We start from the raw sequence: 7,570 nt of genomic DNA, 5'->3' as shown, positions 1-7,570 counted from the left end.
ATAATTATTGTAAGTGACTTGGTTAGAGAGAGAAGATGTAACAGCTGTCCACATTGCTTTTAACCCAAATCTTTGAGTACATGAATGAAGCTCTGTCTTTTGAGGAGGAGAAGTACTGTAACATCTTTGACATTCTATTTGGATCTCTTTTCTTTTAGTACAGAAATAAAGTTCAACAATGCTACAAATGCCTACTCCTTTTATGTATGTGTACCCTATTATGTATGTACTCTACAAGTACAACTTGAAAGATGGTACAAAGTGTGATCAAATATAAAATGTCTTTCTTAATATCTCTTCTCCTTCCTGGGTAAAGTAAACAATAGTAACTAAATCACCCAGCACGAAGTCCCTGCTGCTCTGCACAAACTCAGCCAGCTCAGTTGATAAGCCACCATTCAACACTTTGCCCAGGCCCAGTTCATGAATATTATCTGGTTCCCTGGTAATCCTGTCAGCAGGCCTGCTCCCAAAAACTCCTGTACCGCAAAAAAAAGTCATGTACACATTAAAGTAACTTTGTGGCCTTATGTAAATTGGTCAAACATCTAGAATACTCAAAATATGTTAGAAAAGCATCGATATACTGAAAAACACGGCAAATCCCAACACAGCTGGTACAAAATTGTAAGACACGCCGACATACTGTAAATTCTCTTAGTTGAGATGTGTGGGAATTGACTAGAGATGGGCGAATTCACCTGAATTTCTTTAACAGATTTTCGCTGATGTTACCCCCAAAATCAGTTTTGCATTGTAAAATCCGCAAACGGATTTGCGCGGTTTCAATACCTCTGATTGCGCTGATTCCTCAAAATCCTCCATTGGATACAATCTGTGGATGGATTTGTAGAATCCAATCCATGGATTCTGCAATCCATTAGCAGATTCTGCAAATCCGTTCATGGGTTGCGGAATCCTGGGAGTATATTGGTAATAATAATAAAATCTGCAAAATGTGAATCGCCGTTTTTGACATTGATCCGCTGAAATCCGTGGACAAAGGAACCGGCCAATTTGGTGCCAATCCAAATTCGCAAAAAAGATTCTCCATCTCTAGAATTGACACATTTGATCTTTAATATCGAGCAGGCGACTTGCAGAATAGGTTATGCGATGTGAGGCTGGTTAGATATTCACATTAAATACCCAATATCCAAATTCCTGCAACAATTACTTTTCAAAAGTACAGATGACACCGCGCTGATAGGGAATCCCCTGTTTATCCAAGGTACTGTAGGTAATTCCTGCTGCTCCCAGTCTCTCCCGTGATCCACCGGGGAAAATTAGACACATGAAAAAAAAAAGAGAAACGCAAGGAAAACCAATTTAAATCTCTAATAACAACTTTATAGGTAAAATATGAAAAGTACAGCACTTACATCTATAGGCAGTGTTGAACCAAAGGTGGCGCAATCCCCACATCCCTCAGGTAACCAGATGGGAATCGGTTCCAAACAGGAAATGGTAGCCAGCACCCCATCAAACCGAGGACGATTAGGGGCTAGCAGATGACACTATTCCTTAGGGCCACACAAGGACCTGCTTCGGAAATCAAGCAGCACACCCAATGCTACTATCTAATGCTGATCAGTACAGTTGTCTCCCCCGAAAACCGGTAGGTGATGTCTGTAAAATAATACAAGATGCAGTCTGTTGTCTTAAAGGCAAGAATGGCTGACTTAATAAATGATAAAACAAGGTACTTCCTAATTAAGAAGTACCCAGTCACCCCAGTACTGTATCTGTTGCCCAAGATTCATACAAAATGTGGTGGACTCCCCATAGAGACAAATTGTGGCAAGATCAAATCGCATATTGCAACCAATCTTTGAATTTCTTGAATGTTTCTTACAGACGAACGCTCAGACATTGAGCACTATTATCAAAAATACCACACAGTTTCTAACTATAGATGGTATTGAGGATCTTGATCCTATGGATGTATTGGGCAAAATTGACATACAGAGCCTGTACACTTCTATCCCCCATGTAGAGGATTTAGAGGCAAATAAGGATGCTTTAAGGTCCAAAATAATGTCACAAGCTACTGTACAGTAAATGCTATTTCTTGATCCAATTATTGGAGATAGTATTGACTAAGAAGTACTTTCATTGACAAGGAGTTTAACTTGCAGGTGCAAGGGACAGAGATGGGGGCCCATATGGCATATATGTATATATAATGTATACCCTGTTCATTTATGTAATTGTATTTGTAACCATGTATTATTTGTCACATTAACTATGTCCAGGACATACTTGAAAACGAGAGGTAACTCTCAATGTATTACTTCCTGGTAAAACATTTTATAAATAAATAAATCATACACCAATATTTTATGTATGTTAATGAGAACAAGCTGTTCCTACAAGACAAGGACATTAGTGAACATATCTTCCACAAGGGGCGCTACATCGATTAAATCTTCTGCATTAGGAAGGGTGGTGTCCCCCAGCTGGAACATATGCTATGCAAAGTTAACACCGGGCACCCCCCCCCAATTACATACACAATGGATTATAGTCTTGACAGAATACACTATTTAGATGTAATGGTGTCCAAGCATTGCAAAGGTCTGTGTACAGATTGATTCAGTAAGAGAACAGACCGGAACAACTTATTAAATACTAAGGGGGCGATGCACTAAGCAGTGATAATTGCTTTTACGAGTGCTAAGTGGCTTTTAAGGCCGATACAGCCTGCTGTGGATTCACTAAGCAGAAATAACAGTGCTTTATAGGCCTTAAAATGCATTTTTTCAGCCCTGTGAGCAAAGCACGTCCGATCAGGCAAAAAACGTCAAAACATGCCGTTTTTTGCCAGTCTGCGTAATACACAAAGCAGTGATAACTCAATCGTGCTTTAAAAGCACGCCAGAATGACACACTATCTAAAGGCTGGCGCAAAAGAAGTGACCACAGTCAAAAAGTCTTTGTTTGCCTTTTTTTTTGGCACACCATTAATACAACTGGCTGGAGGGTGTCCCCAGGTGATCCCCGTGGGAGTCCGTGAGCCCTCAGGTGATCTCCATGGGAGTTCGGGGGTCCCCGCTTGCCTGCAATACCAATCGTGTGCCCCCAAAAAATAAACAATTCTTTTAAATAAATGGGCAAAATTACTTCTATCCAAATATGGTTAATATTGCATTTGCCCATTTAAAATACAACATTAAGCAGCATAAAGTAAAAAAATATTGCACTCACCCCTGCCAGGCTACCACGATGAAGGCTGTCCTCATCCTCATCACTGTCCATGTCCTCAGTTGCTACAAACAATACAGAACAATAAAAAAAAGACTATCTAATGTCCCCTAACCCCTTAATCACCTTAGCGGTTAGTAACCTCTAGTAATTAAGGGGTTAACCCACCCTCTCCCACTCACCACCCGGGAGGCCTAAACACCCATCCTTCGGGATAATACACCCTTCACCCACCCCGCTACCCACAATAAAAAAAATACACACAGCAGCCCTACTACCCACCTCCTAGGCACCCAATAAACCCTTACAATATTTAATAAACAACAATACACAACCCACCCTGTGCCCCCACATAAAACCGTTATTTCTTTTTTTACAAACAGGATAAATAACACAGGCTGACGGGGGTCCCTGGGTTGTCCCAACGGGTGTCCAACGGCCCCATAGTGCACCCCGGGAGGTTCCCATGGGTGTCTGGGTGCCCTCAGGTGTTCCTCGCTAGGCACCGTGGGCCTCCATGTGATCCATGTGGGTGTCCATGGGCCCCAATGGGGTCCATGGGTGGTCCCCACTGGTGTCTGGGGGCCCTCAGGTGGTTCCCACAGGTGTTTGGGGGCCCTAGGGTGTTTCCCATGGGTGTCTGGTGGCCCTCAGTGGTTCCCACGGGTCACAAGGCCCCCATAGCTGTGGGGCCCCTGGTTCATCCCCGCAGGTGTCCGTGGGTCCTCGGGTGGTGTCCGTGGGTGTACGAGGGTCCTCGGGGGGTCCACGTTGGTCCCACCTGGCCAGCGGTACAATTCCTATATTTAAAAAAAAAAAGGTGACCTGCATTTCAATGAATACACCCCCCCACCCCCCACCAAAACATATATAGTACAGTAATGGTCAAAATAACTATCATCCAGATATGGATAATAGATTATTTGACCATTAATAAACACAACATTAGCTATGAAGCATAAATAAAGTAAATAAACCCGTTCTACTTACCCTTGGCAATATGAAGGGTATCCTCATCAGCTTACTGCAGGTCCATGTCCTCCGTTGCCAGAAAGAATACATAGCAAAATACATTCTAATGTCCCCTAGCCCCTTCATTACCTTAGTGGTTAATAACCGCTATAGTAATTAAGGGGTTAACCCACCATCTGCCACTACCACCCCAGGAGGCCTAACCATCCTCCCCAGGCAACTATCCCCACCCTTCACCCATTCATTGGTATAGTGGGTACATCATGCTCATATAATATGAAAGAAACTTGTGGGAAGCGCAGATGTCACCGTATGTGGAAAAAAATTATATAATATATAGTGTAATATATTCTACAGGAAAAAACAGCTTAAAAAAATCACAAGTGGGGACTCACAATTTCTTAATAAAATACCAGCAGTGTGTATGTATGGAAGACTTGCTTGACATGAAGTTCCAGGCTTCAGCACTTCCGGTTTGCGATCGATCGCAGGGTGAACCCGTGTGGATCAATTCTGCGATCGATCGCAAACCGGAAGTGACGCGACGGGCCAAACCGGAACTGACGCGACGCGACCTCGGGAGTGGGGCTGACGGCGAACACTGAAGCTGCGCATCTATAATTTTACATGTTTATGCACATAGTGCAAAATGTGAGTACAATATTTATTGCTTTATAAATACATTTACAGTGAACATGCAATGTTGCACTAAGAGTGTCATCTCTTTTATTGAGGGTTTGTCCTGCTGAAGCCTTGTACTTCATGTCAAGCAAGTCTTCCATACATACAGTACACACTGCTGGTATTTTATTAAGACATTTTGAGTCCCCACTTGTGATTTTTTTTAAGCTGTTTTTTCCTGTAGAACATATTACACTATATACAGTATTATATATTTTTTTCCACATACGGTGACATCTGCGCTTCCCACAAGTTTCTTTCTGCAATCAACAAAATGAGGAATTGGATCTTCTCCTTAAGGGTTAAGCTGCGAAGTTTACTGTTTCACATTTATTATTCACTTTATTAAGCACCATTTAAGGTTTATCACTGTACCTCTATTAGAAGCACCTCACACCTCCCCTGTTGCACTTGTCATTTGTCATATAATATGGGCATGATTTACCAATATACCAAGAAATGGTGAAGGATTAAAAAAACAGGCCCAAATAAAAAACATTAGATAGCCAAATCAAACACAGCACATATCAAAATCAAACACAGCACATATCAAAATCAAATACAGCACATATCAAAATAAAACACATCATGTAGCAAAATAAAATACAGCACATATCAAAATAAAACACACCACATAGCAAAATAAAATACAGCACATAGGCAAATAAATAAATAACAACTGCCAATAAAACAATTGAATGGCACAGTGGGTACATGATGCCCATATAATCTGGGCATTATTTAACACTATACCAGTCAATGGTCAACATAAAATAAACAATCACAAACAAGATCCAATGCCATTCCAACAATCCGAAAATAAAAATAAATCATGACATAAACAGAACTAAATTACCAACAATCAATTAATCCAAAACAAAGACCACAATTCACAATTAAAACACCAAAACAAAACCATTATGAAATAAATGTAAGGTCAAAGTAAACACCATCCGACAAACTCTAACTACCAAAAAGAAGCTACTATTAAAAAAACAAGCCACCCACTGAAATAAACTATTTAAAAATCACTAAAAATGATATTTTCCTAAAAAAAATTTTTTAAAAATTGCCCAAACTTTTCTAAACAAAGAAGAAAAATACATGTAAAATACATAAAAACAAGCATTTGCCAAAACAACCATTGATTGTCCCCTGTATGTATGTATATCCATAGAGACATACATAAATACAGTGGCAATGAATGGGCATCCAAAAAAATTAAATCACAAAAAAAATAAAAATCAAAAACCTGCAAAAGAAAAATAACATACATTCAATGTGTTTACTCACCTTTAGATGTCTTCACCCTCTGATTCCCGGGGACACCCCAAGCTCTCGAACCAATCCATGAACAGGAACAAGCCATAGGTAAAAAAAAAAATCCAAAGATTTTTTCTTCTTTCTTTTTCTTCATCTGTAATTTGTAATCCAATTTCGGGGTCTTCGGGGGTCTTCTTCTTCATCTGTATCTTCTTACATCTTCTGAAGGCACTCCATTATCCTTCTATTGGAGGAGGAGGTTCTTCCTCCTCGGCTTCTTGACATAAAATGTGGCTGCATATGCTTTTATAGGTCTATGACGTCACATTTTCAGCAAATGGTTCACATGATGCCAGCCAATCAGAATGGCTGTGCTTCCTCTCCCTTTGACGTCATCAAAAGCAACATGGCTTGAGCCGATCAGATTGTGGGAACTATATCTCCAATTTGATTGGTTGTAGTAGACCGTGTGACAGATTTTTTGGGGCAAAGGATGTGATGTCATTCAAAGGGAGTCACATGGTGTACAACAACCAATCATATTGGGGGTTTAGGGGCCACCAGACCCCCATGGAAAACACTTGAGGGCATCTAGACCCTGTGGGAACCACCCGAGGGCCCCCAGACACCCATTGGGATGACACGGGGGGCCCACGGACACAGGTGGACTAACTGGAGGCCATAAAGCCTAGCGGAGACCACCAGAGGGCCCCAAGACACCCATGAGTACCCCCCAGGGTGCTCTGTGGGTCCTGTAGACACCAGTGGGGACCCCTGTGTGTAAAAAATTAAATAATGGTTTAAAGTGGGGGCACAGAGTGGGTGGATTGTGTATTGGTGTTTATTAAATATTTGAATGGTTTATTGAGGGCCTAGGAGGTGGGTATTGGGGCTGTTGGTGTATTTTTTTAATATTGAGTAGCGGTTTAACCCCTTAATTACTATAGCGGTTACTAACCGTTAAGGTGATTAAAGGGTTAGGGGACATTAGATTTGTCTTTTTTTTTTGTTCTGTATTGTTTGTAGGACATGGAGGATGAGGACGGCATTCATCGTGGCAGCCTGGCAGGGGTGAGTGCAAGATTTATTTACTTTATTTATGCTGCTTATTGTTGTATTTTAAATGGGCAAATACAATTATCCAGATCTGGCTTATAGTGCAATTGTGACCATTATTTTACTGCAGTAGAATCCTCCCAAGGGGGGTACATGGAGCACAGCAGGCAGGAAAACAGACTGGAATACGGCACACCCAAATAATAAAATCCAATTTATTGGGGGATAGACAGAGGGACACATCCAAAAATAGGGTATTGGGGTAACTCTGACACATTTCAGGCAGATGCCCTTTGTCAGAGAGTAAAGAGTACAAAAGCACCTTGTTGTGTGAAACGCGTTGGAGTGTCTGTAACCCCTTGTTTGCTATGTCTGATTGACAATAAATCTACAT

The sequence above is a fragment of the Ascaphus truei genome, chromosome 2, assembly GCF_040206685.1.
Source record: "Ascaphus truei isolate aAscTru1 chromosome 2, aAscTru1.hap1, whole genome shotgun sequence".
Lineage (NCBI taxonomy): Eukaryota > Metazoa > Chordata > Amphibia > Anura > Ascaphidae > Ascaphus > Ascaphus truei.
This window is presented reverse-complemented; position numbering follows the sequence as displayed.